This window comes from Urtica dioica, chromosome 7 (assembly GCF_054948205.1).
Source record: "Urtica dioica subsp. dioica isolate 48M chromosome 7, U.dioica_male_clone48M_v1_H2, whole genome shotgun sequence".
Taxonomy (NCBI): domain Eukaryota; kingdom Viridiplantae; phylum Streptophyta; class Magnoliopsida; order Rosales; family Urticaceae; genus Urtica; species Urtica dioica.
The window spans coordinates 6269251-6285051 of NC_142762.1; positions in this window are offsets into that span (position 1 = coordinate 6269251).

A 15801-nucleotide genomic window follows, 5' to 3' on the forward strand; every position below is an offset into this window, starting at 1 on the left:
TATTTCTAAATCTCCAATACGAGTGACGCAAAAGTTGTCCTTGCACCTAGAGTCGTCAGAAGAGTTACGCTAACAAGAGTATAAGGCCTCTAAAATTCGAGGCATGAGCGAAAGTTTTTCTAAGGGTCTCATCGATGCAAGGTTTGATGAGGTTTGGAAAGAAATGAAACCTCAGTCCAAGATATGTCGAACCTTTTGAAATCCATGAGCGTGTAGGAAAGACATCTTATCGCGTGGCGTTACCACCATCTATTTCCAACCTCCACGATGTGTTCCACGTATCCATGTTACGGAAATACATGTCCGATCGTTCGCTATGGTGCAAGAGCAAGAGGTTGAGATCTCTCATGAAGTCAAATATGAAGAGCCAGCCATTGCGATTCTCGATCGCAAAGAGAATGTTTTGAGAAACAAGACTATACCTCTGGTCAACGTGTTGTGGAAGAGGTAGGCTGAGGAAGAAGTCCCATGGGAGCTCGAGAGTGAGATGCAAAAGAAGTACCCTGCTCTGTTTTAAGTTTCGAGGACGAAACTCTTTAATGGGGTAGGGATTGTAAAGTATAAACTTTTGAATCACTCGACATGTAAATTCAAGTTTAATAAACGAGCTTTCGTTGTTACAACTGTTGTCAATGGTGCCCACAAGAAGAGTTGTAGTCTTTATTTTGAACATTTGATGTAATAAAGTCTCATGAAGACTCTTGCTTGTAATTGCCTATTCATTCATTAATAAAGTTGAAACGTTCATTCAATCTTCCTTGTCTGAAGCTTTATGATAAAACCATAGTCTTTTAGTCCATAAACAAACTTAACAACTTACGAAGAGACAAATGTAGATTTGCATGAACAAACTCTTCGTAGTTTGCTTAAAACGATATATTCGCAATCTTAGGGTCAAAGGACTATTGACCTCAGTATGATTGTTAGAAGAATCTATGATGTCTGGTTATGAGGCATTGAGAGTTAGGAACTCTATAGTTCTTCTAGGTATCTTCCGAAGGTACTGAATTGACCAGTGCACTTCTAGAGACAAGATAAGAACAAACCATTTAACCTCTTATGTCTCGAAGTCACTATGTATGAATTGCATCATGCTTACCTTAATCCTGAAATGAGACATGCCATTTCACGCCTTAGTATTCTCATTTGAGAAAGTCAAAGTTCGGACTCACTATGTGATTCCGAACAAGGCCTATTGGTGAAGTACTAAGTTGTGAGTCTGTCATGAGTAACTTTGTGAAGTTCTCATAGATATGGAATTCATGTACAAGATTGCTGAAATGCAATGTATGTCACCTCATGCTTTGTTCCTTGGAGTGTGAATAAATGAACTGGCCAGTGTCCAAATTGAGTCCTGACTCTTTTGGATGAAACAATGTGACTTGTTAGCTCCTCGTCAATACATTGTTTCTAACTTATTCACAAGCGACAAAGGAGTTGAGGAAATAACAGCTAGAAGGGTAAAATGGTAATTTAGTAAATCCCGACTAGCTGATGACATTCATGAAGGGTAAACATAGATAATATTCAGTGGATCCGCTCATCATAATTAGGTCGAATTCTTGAGTAGAAAATAAATTCATTTGAACCGAGAGATTTTCAGTGTCAGCTCTTTAGTGGAGTCAGTTGGCATTAAGCTAAACTTGGAAAAGGTTTGTGAACTTTTGAGTCCAAGTGTTTAGCTAAAGCTTTGTTCATTTGGGTCCATGAGGTCACTGTCACGAATCACATCGATAGGAATAGTTAAACTGGAAGCTAAGTCAAAACAAGAACGAAAATAGTGAAAAGGGTAATTTTGTCTTTTGAGACATAAGGATGAAATGGATGTCAATAAATTTTGACAAGTTCATTTGATGACTTAATGTCACTCGGCCATAATATGATTAATTGGGCCTTGTGAATTAATTTCATTTCATAAGAATTTTATTGAAAATTCTTAATGGGCCTTTCACATGTTGTCATGAACAAATGAAGAAGCTTCTAGAAGCTCCTTCTAGATGTGAAATGGGCGCCCAAATACCCAAGGGAAAGAGAAATTATTTTGTGCATAAATGTATCAAGATACTTGCCAAAAGAAAAAGAGGAAACAAATTTCCTCTATGAGGAAAGCATAAGTTCGGCCAACACAAAGGAAAGAGAGAGACAAACTAAATGAGGAAACAAATCCAAGGCTTATTGAAGCACATGTTGGACGTGTAAAGCAAGGGAAAAAGGGGAAATAAGATTTCCTCATAAAGGCTTGGAAAATAAAAGGAAACTACTTCTTTCCAAGGCCAACCCTTCTCCTATAAATAGGACCCTCATTCCTCTCATTCTATTCATTACACATAAGTTAGAGATTGAGAGCTTCTCTCTCTAGACCTTGTGGTGGCCGAAAATCCTCTCTCTCTCTCTCTAGTTTATTTTCGATTATTTCTTGTCTTGGCACCTAGGTCCTCACTCGACCTAGTGTTTAGCTCTGCGACTTCGAGACTCGTTCTCAAGTCGTAGTGTTTAAAAGTGCCCACTCACTGATTCCTTCTTTTCGAGTGATTTAGTGATAGAAACTTTCGTGGTTGCTCGAGTTCCCGAGGAAAGAAAGAGAGACGTGCTGCGAGGGGAGACGAGCGTTGCAACTTTCCAAAAGCTTCTACAAGGTTCAAGCTTCAAGAAAGGTTAGTAACTTTAATAGCTCATATTGGTTTTTATTTACATGCATATGCTCTTGTCTAGGTTAGTAAAAACTAGTTTTACTTAAAAAGAAAATTTTTAAAATTCCGCCGCTTAACGAAGCGTTAAACTTTTTCTTAAACCCTAGATCGATTCCAACAAATGGTATCAGAGCTATGGTCAAAGGAATGCATGTGCATGTTTTTAAATTATGAGCTTGAAATTCGTTTTCGAAAGTTTACTAATTTTGTGACAAGTTAGAATTGTAATCTTAGATTTTTTTTAATTTATTGCTCATGCCTTTAAATTAAAAACCATGTTGTTTTTCTATGAGTTTGGGATGATGTTAAAACACATTAGAATCAGTTCTAAAAGTTTTTAATTTTTTATATTGAAAAACGTGTTTTAAAGATTTGAGAATTTTCGAGTAAATTTTGTGACTAGTTTTATTTTCTTGCTAGTTTCGTTTATTTACTTGAATCGTTTTATGCATGTTGTTTTTTCTTTTATTCTATGTTTTTACCCTGCTAATAAAACACAAATAAAAGCTTTAAACAACTTCATAAAACGTTCCGTTACACTCGATTCTTTTTCGCACCTAAAAGGACAAAGCTTTAATTTATTTCTTTTTCTTCGAGCTGGAATGTAAACCCGCATTAAAAGCGGGATAACTCTCTGCTCAGAAATCGAAATTTAATGATTCTTGAATCAAATTAAAGCTCTGTCTATCCTCTGTCCAATGCCACCGGTTTCGGCTCAAAAGGACATCGGAGCCGCCAGTTATGGCGATTTTACTCTAAGGTGCGCGGCTGTCTGAAACTCCAGTTTTTTAGAAATCCGGATTTTCAAACCCCACTACCATGAGTTATAGAACTCTAATGAGAAAACTTTCTTGAGCAAAAATGTTTTTCATATGATTATAAACATGATGTGTAAGATTAAAATGTTTTGATTTTTGAAAGTTTAATTGAAATTGAATTTTTACAAAACTAGTTTGAATTTTGAAAAACCGTTTTCACTTTCAAACTTGAAAATATTTTGTCATCCAAATCAAATAAGTTTTCAAAATGTTTTCAAAACTATATCTATATCACATATGTTCAAAATCTATATGCTCTTGAAATTTTGAGTGGGAGGTCTCTTTGTAGACAAAGCCGAAAAATAAAAAGATGTGTAATCTCAAACTTTCAAGTGTTCGAGTGAGTTGAAGTTCACACTTCCCTCACGCACTTTCCCGAAATAGAAAATAGGAAAAGATCGAGTATGTCCCTTGTGCCTTTATGCACTAATACTGCTCTGAACATGTCGATCTAGGATTCTCTTCTAGTTGTCCGCTCTGTCGCTCTCTAACTAGGAAATTTGTTTCCGAACTTATAAGAGTCGATGAACCAACTCCAAAAACTAAGTGGGAGGGTTATACTTGTTGTTTGTAACCCACGATCCCCAACACTAATGAAAAGTGCAAGTGTCGCCGGACTAAGAGTCACCCTCGTGGCCCTCTCTTAAATGAGAGTACTCAAGGGCGCTTTGCTCTGATCATTGCTCAATGAGCTACGTTCGAGAGTGAGACGATGATGACAAGACCTCCCCTCGGCGGATTGTTTTTCAAAGTCAATCTTTTGGACTAAGTGGTTGGTTACACACTTAGACTCAATCCCTAGTAATCCTCCCTCGAGGCCCTGCGAAAGGATGTGAGTGATCAAACCAATTTACAAGGTGGCTAGTCAAAATTGATGTATTGACATCTTGGCTATGCATTAATGATGAGTCATTTACTTATGAAAGGAGACTCGTTGCGGCCTTCCCTCGAAGGAGTAAAGTGTCATTTCGTTCATAACACCTTTGGATTTTACAAAAGTCTTAATGAAACTTAAATCCTAAACCAAAGACTAATCATAAACTTGTTTCAACTTATATAGGCAATATGTCTCCCAACTCTCTCTCTTTCATTCTTTCCTCGAACAAACTCGAAAGCGAAAACTACATAGATTCGAAACATAACCTCGACATAATACCTACCGTTAACAAGCACAAATGGGTACTCACCACCCCGTGTCCTCCTCTGACGAATGATGATTCAACTCAAGAGGACAATGACGCCTTAGCAGCCTGGCTTCGATCCGATGAGATTGTGAGGTGCTATATCTTAGCATCTATGAACAATATGCTGAACAAGCAACATCGTGACATCGAGACTGCCGCTGACATGCTCTACAATCTCCTTGAGAGTTTTGGAGGGCAAAGGCGTCAAGCAAGGCAAAAAGCAGTCCGACAGTTTATGAACTGTCATATGAAGGCTAGGACTCCTGTTAGAGACTTTATGATACTGATCATTAGTTTTCTAAATAAAATGGAAATCCTAGGATCTGAGACTGATGGGAAGAATCTCATAGATATGATCTTAGAAACTCTCCCCGCGTCTCTTGATACATCCAAGATGAACTACTCCATAAACAAGCTAGAGTACACTGCTACCAAGCTTATGGAGGAACTTCACACTGCTGTAGGTTTCACTAAGAGAAAGAGGAATCAAGGAGAGGCACATGCTACTGAGCGAAAAGCCTCCGCCTCTGAAACTGTGAAGAGACCTTACAAGGCCGACAAAAAGAACTGTCCCGCCTATCTCAAAGCAAAGGAACATGGTATTGTACTAGTTACCGAAGCATGCTTAGTAGCTGATAATGTATCAACGTGGATTCTTGACTCCGCTGCTACTAACCATATTTGCTGTTCCTTGAATGGTTTCAAGAAAACCAAAAGCTTAGAGGAAGGCGAGTTCTGTTTCAAATGGGGTGATGGGAGCCTGGTGTCTGCAAAGGCTGTGGGATCCGTGACGCTGTCTTTTGAAGACCGCACTTTAAACTTGAATAATGTATATTTTGTTCCTACCTTTGGGAAGAACTTAATATCCGTTGCTCGTCTTCGTGAGCAAGATTATTGTTTAAAGTTCATTAAGAATGGAATTCGTATTTCGTTTCCTGATAATTCTTTTGTCACTGATGCATGTATGAAGAATGCTCTTTTCTACATCTATCCCACTCAACCTTCTCTTTTAGACACCGAAATAGATAATGATCTAATTAGGGAGCCAAAGAGGATCAAACTTTCTGAATCCTCCGATCTAACAAAATCAACACACCTATGGCACTTAAGACTTGGTCATATCAGTCTAGAAAGGATTAAGAGACTTGTGAGGGATGGTCCACTCCAAGCCTCTGCAATAGGTTCACTACCTACTTGTGAATCCTGCATAGAAGGAAAAATGACTAAGCGACCTTTCTCTGATAAAGGTCGAAGAGCCACTGAGTTGCTGGAACTAATACATTCTGATGTATGTGGTCCGCTCAGCCAACAGGCACGTGGAGGATACGAATACTTCGTTACCTTCACTGATGATTACTCACGATATGGGTTTGTCTATTTGCTCAAACACAAATCCGAGACCTTTAACGTATTTAAGGTCTTTAGGGCTTTAGTGGAAAAGCAAACTGGCAAAGTGATCAAAACCCTTCGATCTGATCGAGGTGGTGAGTATATGTCTGGAGAGTTCGACGACTTTCTTAAGGAAGAAGGTATTGCTTCTCAGCTTACCGCACCTGGCACACCTCAACAAAACGGAGTGTCAGAGAGAAGAAACCGAACTCTTATGGAGATGGTTAGATCGATGATGAGTTACTCATCACTCCCGCTTTCCTTTTGGGGATATGCCCTCGAAACAGCCGCTTACATTCTGAACCAAGTTCCGTCTAAAACGGTTCCTGGTACTCCTTATGAAAGATGGACTGGCCGTAAAGTAAGTTTGGGCCACATCCGAATTTGGGGTTGCCCTGCACACGTGCTGAGGCAAAAGACTAGCAAGTTGGCTAGTAGGTCAGAATTGTGCCTGTTTGTAGGATATCCGAAGGAAACCAAAGGTTTTACTTTCTATAGTCCCGAGGACGATAAGACTTTCGTTAGCACGAATGCTCGTTTCCTTGAGGAGGACTTTATGAAGGATGCGAAACCTAGAAGCAAAATTGTGCTTGAAGAAAAGTTGGGTGAGGAAGCTTCTACCTCGTCTGTAAGATCTGTTCTTACCCCAACTGAAACACAACCTAACTCATCAGAATCTCGTCAAGTAGTACTTCGACGTAGTGGGAGGGCTACTCAAAAGCCTGACAGGTACATGTCTTATGGAGACTCTCTTGTAGCCGTCTCCGACATGGATGACCCTGTTTCCTATAGCCAAGCGATGGCTTGTTCTGAATCAAACCTTTGGCTTGACGCCATGAAAGTTGAAATGCACTCGATGTATGTCAACAAAGTCTGGAAACTTGTAGACCTTCCTGAAGGGATTAAACCCGTAGGGTGTAAGTGGATATACAAGAAGAAAAGGGGTCCTGATGGGAACGTCGAGACGTTCAAAGCACGACTTGTGGCGAAGGGTTTCACCCAACAAGAAGGGATTGACTATGAAGAAACCTTCTCGCCAGTCGCGATGCTTAAATCCATCCGCATACTCCTATCCATAGCTGCAGCTCTCGACTATGAGATCTGGCAAATGGATGTCAAGACAGCCTTTCTGAATGGCAATCTTGACGAGCGCATTTACATGGCTCAACCAGACGGTTTCGTGGATAAAGGTCAAGAGGCCAAGGTTTGTGAGTTGCTTAAATCCATTTATGGACTAAAGCAAGCATCTAGGTCATGGAATATTAGATTCGATGAAACTGTAAAAAGCTTTGGCTTTGAACAGTCGATAGATGAGCCTTGTGTTTACAAGTTAATACACGAAGGTAAAGTTGTGTTTCTGGTACTATATGTCGATGATATACTACTCATTGGTAATGACGTGGGTAAGTTATCTGAGGTTAAGGTCTGGCTGGCAAAACAATTCGATATGAAGGATCTAGGAGAAGCCGCGTACATTCTGGGGATCCAAATCTTTCGAGATAGGAAAAACCGGACCCTGTCACTCTCTCAAGCATCTTATATTGATAAGGTGATGGATCGCTTCTCGATGCAAGACTGCAAGAGGGGTCAAACACCCTTTAGGCATGGAGTTTCACTCTCTAAGGACCAGTCTCCCAAGACTGCACAAGAGATTGAAAACATGAGGAAAATTCCTTACGCCTCTGCCGTAGGAAGCCTCATGTATGCTATGCTTTGCACCCGACCTGATATATGTTTCGCCGTTGGCGTAGTTAGTCGTTTCCAATCCAACCCTGGACCCGAGCACTGGATTGCTGTTAAGCATGTTCTTAAGTATCTTCGAAGAACTAGGAACTTGATGCTTACATACTCAGGTACTGACCTGACTATGACGGGATATACCGACTCCGATTTTCAAGCGGATAAGGATTCCAGGAAATCCACTTCGGGATCTGTGTTCATCCTTAATGGTGGAGCTGTTGTGTGGAGAAGTATTAAGCAATCTTGCATTGCTGACTCCACAATGGAAGCAGAATATGTGGCTGCTTGTGAAGCATCCAAAGAGGCTGTATGGCTTAGAAAGTTCCTTAAGTATTTGGAAATTGTTCCAAACGTCGACGAGCCCATGACCCTTTATTGTGATAATAGTGGGGCTGTCGCTAACTCAAAGGAACCTAGAAGCCATAAGCGCTCTAAGCATATTGAGAGGAAATACCATTTGATTCGAGAGATCGTGCAGCGCGGAGACGTGGAAGTGAAGAAGATCTCAACGGTGGACAACCTCGCAGATCCATTCACCAAGGCCCTAGCGAACAAGGTCTTCGACCAACATCGTGAGGGATTAGGCATGAAGGACTACACACACCTTCTTTGAGTCAAGTGGGAGTTTGTTGTCAATGGTGCCCACAAGAAGAGTTGTAGTCTTTATTTTGAACATTTGATGTAATAAAGTCTCATGAAGACTCTTGCTTGTAATTGCCTATTCATTCATTAATAAAGTTGAAACGTTCATTCAATCTTCCTTGTCTGAAGCTTTATGATAAAACCATAGTCTTTTAGTCCATAAACAAACTTAACAACTTACGAAGAGACAAATGTAGATTTGCATGAACAAACTCTTCGTAGTTTGCTTAAAACGATATATTCGCAATCTTAGGGTCAAAGGACTATTGACCTCAGTATGATTGTTAGAAGAATCTATGATGTCTGGTTATGAGGCATTGAGAGTTAGGAACTCTATAGTTCTTCTAGGTATCTTCCGAAGGTACTGAATTGACCAGTGCACTTCTAGAGACAAGATAAGAACAAACCATTTAACCTCTTATGTCTCGAAGTCACTATGTATGAATTGCATCATGCTTACCTTAATCCTGAAATGAGACATGCCATTTCACGCCTTAGTATTCTCATTTGAGAAAGTCAAAGTTCGGACTCACTATGTGATTCCGAACAAGGCCTATTGGTGAAGTACTAAGTTGTGAGTCTGTCATGAGTAACTTTGTGAAGTTCTCATAGATATGGAATTCATGTACAAGATTGCTGAAATGCAATGTATGTCACCTCATGCTTTGTTCCTTGGAGTGTGAATAAATGAACTGGCCAGTGTCCAAATTGAGTCCTGACTCTTTTGGATGAAACAATGTGACTTGTTAGCTCCTCGTCAATACATTGTTTCTAACTTATTCACAAGCGACAAAGGAGTTGAGGAAATAACAGCTAGAAGGGTAAAATGGTAATTTAGTAAATCCCGACTAGCTGATGACATTCATGAAGGGTAAACATAGATAATATTCAGTGGATCCGCTCATCATAATTAGGTCGAATTCTTGAGTAGAAAATAAATTCATTTGAACCGAGAGATTTTCAGTGTCAGCTCTTTAGTGGAGTCAGTTGGCATTAAGCTAAACTTGGAAAAGGTTTGTGAACTTTTGAGTCCAAGTGTTTAGCTAAAGCTTTGTTCATTTGGGTCCATGAGGTCACTGTCACGAATCACATCGATAGGAATAGTTAAACTGGAAGCTAAGTCAAAACAAGAACGAAAATAGTGAAAAGGGTAATTTTGTCTTTTGAGACATAAGGATGAAATGGATGTCAATAAATTTTGACAAGTTCATTTGATGACTTAATGTCACTCGGCCATAATATGATTAATTGGGCCTTGTGAATTAATTTCATTTCATAAGAATTTTATTGAAAATTCTTAATGGGCCTTTCACATGTTGTCATGAACAAATGAAGAAGCTTCTAGAAGCTCCTTCTAGATGTGAAATGGGCGCCCAAATACCCAAGGGAAAGAGAAATTATTTTGTGCATAAATGTATCAAGATACTTGCCAAAAGAAAAAGAGGAAACAAATTTCCTCTATGAGGAAAGCATAAGTTCGGCCAACACAAAGGAAAGAGAGAGACAAACTAAATGAGGAAACAAATCCAAGGCTTATTGAAGCACATGTTGGACGTGTAAAGCAAGGGAAAAAGGGGAAATAAGATTTCCTCATAAAGGCTTGGAAAATAAAAGGAAACTACTTCTTTCCAAGGCCAACCCTTCTCCTATAAATAGGACCCTCATTCCTCTCATTCTATTCATTACACATAAGTTAGAGATTGAGAGCTTCTCTCTCTAGACCTTGTGGTGGCCGAAAATCCTCTCTCTCTCTCTCTAGTTTATTTTCGATTATTTCTTGTCTTGGCACCTAGGTCCTCACTCGACCTAGTGTTTAGCTCTGCGACTTCGAGACTCGTTCTCAAGTCGTAGTGTTTAAAAGTGCCCACTCACTGATTCCTTCTTTTCGAGTGATTTAGTGATAGAAACTTTCGTGGTTGCTCGAGTTCCCGAGGAAAGAAAGAGAGACGTGCTGCGAGGGGAGACGAGCGTTGCAACTTTCCAAAAGCTTCTACAAGGTTCAAGCTTCAAGAAAGGTTAGTAACTTTAATAGCTCATATTGGTTTTTATTTACATGCATATGCTCTTGTCTAGGTTAGTAAAAACTAGTTTTACTTAAAAAGAAAATTTTTAAAATTCCGCCGCTTAACGAAGCGTTAAACTTTTTCTTAAACCCTAGATCGATTCCAACAACAACTAAATGCTTGAGTGAATTATGCTCCAATAAGTTTACCGAATTAATAAAATATGTTAAGATATGAGAAATCTCGGAATAACTAAAGGATTTATCGAGTTCATCTCGATTAATAAATTATTTTTCGAGGAGACATTTTGGAAATTAATTTAATAAATAAATTCTCAAGAACGAGAATTATTTCTGAGAAACCTTAAATATATTTGAATTGATCGAGACCGTACGAGAAAATTCTCGGTTCGAATCATATAATTATAAGCCATTCGGTTATGTGTTTAATTAAATAATTGTTTGATTGAGGACTTATTTGTAACAATTTATCATGACCCATTTGAAAAAAATTTGAAGCGGGGGTCATTTAGTGACGGTGAGGAAATGGAGGGATTTAAATGAGTAAATATTAAACTCTTGAATCATATAAAAGAAAAAAACTTCTTCTCTCTCCTAACTTCAACTCTTCGACCTTCTTCTTCCTCGGCATTCGTCCTCTGCGCGACTCGCACCAGCAAGAACTGAAGAACACGAAGAATCATACACGTGTAAAGGATCACCGCCTTCATGTGAAGGATCCTTTCTATGGTGACACATGTCAAACCTTGAGGACATTTAATTTAATCAAGTGAGATTCGAATGTGTTGTGTATATGTATCGATTTGATTTTGGTTTCGGTTTGGAATTGTTTGGCTTGTTGATCGAATTTGTGACTCAGGTATCATTCGTTTTTATTTGAGATTATGGTTCGTAATATGTGTCGGAGACTCGAAATCTCTCAAGTTTCGATGTGAGACCGAGTGATTGGACTTAAGGTTCGAGACTGCGTTGGTATCGTGAGTCTGACTCAATATCGTGTTTAAATTCGGAGTTTATTCGCCAACCGAGAGGGGACGAGCAAGAGCCGGCGTGATCGAGAATATCGAGGCCGCAGATAGAAAAGAAAAGATTAGATCCCGCTTTAACTCATGAGTATCGTCATTCGCTTTGTAGCGTTTAATACTCTCGAGTTAGGTCGTAGAACTAATTATTAGATTTTATTTTAAAAATTGTGGTTTATTCTCAAAGACGTTCCAGAATTTAAATTCAATCAATAATCTAAAAATCATGATTTGTAAGATTTCAGATTATTTATTTAAGAACCGTTAATAATAAAATGATGAAATTTCGTTTTGGTTCTATTTTCGGTACAAAAGCTTACGGGTCTTAAATAAGGATTAATTTTCGAAAGACCAAGAATTAATAAATTAAATTCTCGAACCTCGAACCGACTTGCAACCAATCCTGACAACGAACCTCAATCTCCTCAACATTTTCGAATCGAATAGGTAACAAAATCTAATCTACGGATCCTAACTCTCTCAACGTACTTCTAGATGTATCAAGTTGTCTTGAGAAGCATGTGAAGCGAAGCGACTCCTCCAGACAAGGTGTTGCTGCAAAACTATTCCGGGTAAGTGTTACCGGCCCGCCCCGATCTGCTGAAGCGAAGACGAGACCGCCAGCGGCTGGCCCGAGGGCTGGCCTCGGCCATTGGCCGGCCCTAGGGCATGCTCAGCCAATGGCCGGCCCAAGGGCCTACCTCGGCCATTGGCCGGCCCTAGGGTATGCTCGGCTAATGGCCGGCCCTAGGGCCTGCCTCGGCCATTGGCCGGCCCTAGGGTATGCTCGGCCAATTGCCGGCCCAAGGGCTTGCCCTGGCCATTGGCCGGCCCTAGGGCATGCTCGGCCATTGGCCGGCCTTGGAGCCTTCCCTTGACAGACGGCCGACCATGATGCACACCTGGCCATCGGCGGACCCAAGCCACGCCTGGCCGATGGCCGACCATGACTCACACCTGGCCATCGGCCTGTTGGAATTGATCTAGGGTTAAGAAAAGATTTAACGCTTCGAGCAAGCGGTGGAAAATAAAAATTTTCTTTTCAACAAGTAAAATGATTTTACTAACCTAGACAAAGAGCAAGCACATGTTAATATTAAAACTATCTAAAAGCGATTACACGATTACAAACCTTTATAAAGCTTGTACGTTGAGAAGCCTTAGGAAGGTTGAAACGTTCATCTCCCCATGCAGCTCGTCTTTCTTCGTTCTTCGGGAACTCGAGTAACCACAAAAGTTTCTATCACATAAATCACTCGAGGTAAGAAGGAATTAGTGTGGGCACTTTTAAACACGATGACTCAAGAAGAAGTCTAAGAGCCGAAGAGCTAAAATAAAAACTAGGTCAAATGTGGACCTAGGTGCCAAAACAAAAATGAAATGAGCTAGAGAGCGAGAGGGGAAGGGCGGCCACAAGGTCTAGAGAGAGAAGCTCTCAATCTCTAACTTATGTGGGATGAGAAAATGAGAGGAATGAGGGCTCTATTTATAGCAGAAGGATTACCTTCATTAAGGTAGTTTCATCTTCTATAGAATATCACATATTCATGAGCAAAATATTTTTTCCTTCCCTTCCTCTTAGTTGGACGTCCGAGCCTCCTTCTAGAAGGCCTTGGATTTGTTTCCTCTTTTATTTTCTCTTAGTTGGCCGCCCACTTGCATTCCTTGTAGAGGAAATCTGTTTCCTATTTTTCTTTTGGCAAGTATCTTCATACATCAACGCACAAAATAATTCCTCTCTCTTGCCTTGGGTTGGACGGTTTGCTTGCTTCTAGAAGGAGCTTCTTGATGTTTCCTCATTTGTTCACGACAACATCAGAAAAACATATGTAGAATTTTCAAGTAAAATTCCATGAAATGAAATTAATCCTCAAGGCCCAAATAACTTGTTATTGCCGAGTAGTTTATTTGTCATCATATGACAATGTCAAAAAATTTATTGACATTCATTTTGTCCTATGTCCAAAAAAACAAAAATACCCTTTAGACAATTTTCGTAAAACTTGTCTAGTTGTTGTTTTGACTTAGCTTCTAGTTTAACTATTCCTACTCGATATGACTTGTGACTGTGACCTCATAGATCCAAATGAACAAAGCTTGAGCTAACATACTTGGACTCAAAAGTTCACAAACCTTTTCCAAGTTTTGCTTAATGTCAACTGACTCCACTAAACAGTTGACACTGAGAATCTCTCGGTTCAAATGAATTTATTTTCTACTCAAGAATTCACCTTAATTGTGATGTGAGGATCCACTGAATATTATCTATGCTTACCCTTCATGAATATCATTAGCTAGTCGGGATTTACAAAATTACCATTTTACCCTTCTAGCTGTTAATTCCTCAACTCCTTTGTCGCTTGTGAATAAGTTAGAAACAATGTATCGACGAGGAGCTTACAAGTCACATTGATTACTCCAAAAGAGTCAAGACTTAATTTGGACACTAGCCAGTTCATTTATTCACATTCCAAGGAACAAAGTATGAGGTGATATACATTGCATTTCAGCAATCTTGTACATGAATTCCATGTCTATAAGATCTTCACAAAGTTACTCATGACATCTTCATAACTAAGTACTTCACCAATAGGTCCTGTTCATAATCACATAGTGAATCCGAACTCTGACTTTCTCAAATGAGAATATGTAAGCCATGAAATGACATGTCTCATTTCAGGATTGAGGTAAGCATGATGCAATTCATACGTAGTGACTTCAAGACAAAAGAGGTTAAATGGTTTGTTCTTATTCTGTTTCTAGAAGTGCACTGGTCAATTCAGTACCTTCAGAAGATACCTAGAAGAACTATAGAGTCTCCCAACTCTCAATGTCCCATAACCAGACATCATAGATTCTCCTAACAATCGTATTGAGATCAATAGTTCTTTGATCCTTAGATTGTGAATATGCAGTTTTAAGCAAACCATGAAGAGTTTGTTCATGCAAATCTACATTTGTCTCTTTATATGTTGTTAGGTTTGTTTAAGGACTAAAGGCTATAGATTATCATAAAGCGTCAAACAGACAAGGAAGAAGAAATTAACGTTTCAACTTTTATTAATAATTCAGCAGTTACAAGCAAGAGTCTTTGTGGGACTATATTACATCAAATGTACATAAATAGACACTACTACTCTTCTTGTGGGCACCATTGACAACACCGCCGACCCAAGCCATGCTCGGCCGATGGCCGATCATGGCTATCACACGGCCAAGGAGTCTCCAAACCACTCCTTGGTCGCCTGTAAATACGAAGCTCGACACCTCGAATCAGGTAATCCGAAATTGAGTATTGAAACGTTGTCGAACTCATACTTCACTCGTTCTCTCAAGCTTCAACCCTCTAAACACTAAACCCTCTATAATCCACCTCAATCCTCCTAATGTTTAGCATCGGAGAGGTAAACAGAGGCACCCCCTCTATTTTCCCTTTGTAGTTCACGTGTTTTCCTCTTATTTTAGGTGTTCTGACGACCGCTATCGACATCCAAGCTAAGGGACGCTTGGTATACCAAGTCTGACATGCTCAAGCCAAAGCGAGACCACTCGATCCGGCCTTGGGTCTAACCGCTTGAGGCTTCTAAATCGTTGTCCGAAAATGAACGACAACATTTTGGCGCTAGAACGAGGGGACTCCCGACCTTGATGACGCACTCCCTTCCAACCTCCATTTCTATATTCTCAACCACTCTCGAAAGATGATTCAAGTTCCCATTACTTCCACGGCACCCGAGCGACTAGCTCGAGGTACGGCCTCAGGAACCTAGCACACCGCTTAGGAGAGCAGCCTCATGATAACGAGAGCCAGCCCCAAAACCCGGCAGCCCACCCCGAGGCCATTCTTCGAGAGGACACGGCTCGGAGGCTTGCCGAACTTCTAGGCCGACCAGATGTGGATAGCACGCTTATTGCCATCCTCCTCGGCTATGATGTCGAGGGTGGTTCCAACCACGATGACAACGATCCTGACTATGAGGAGGAGTCAAGAACCGACGAGGCAACCCCTAGCCTTGCACGTTCCAATGCTCGCACTCTTATTCTCGAGGGCCTGCCCCCTTGGTTTCAAGAGGTTGCCATACGCAGTCCCTTGTCGGGGAAAGAGCCACCCTCAACAGGGCCGATAACCGAGACGTTCATCGGACGTCCCGACCAAGGGTCACCTCGCCCCGCCAGACACGAAGCGGGGGACCTCCGAGAGCTCTTAACGGCCCAGAGGAACTATCGAGGAGAGGACCTCTGCCAAAGACTCAACTCCCAGAGGGACGCGCTGCCCGCCGCCACTCTAGGTCG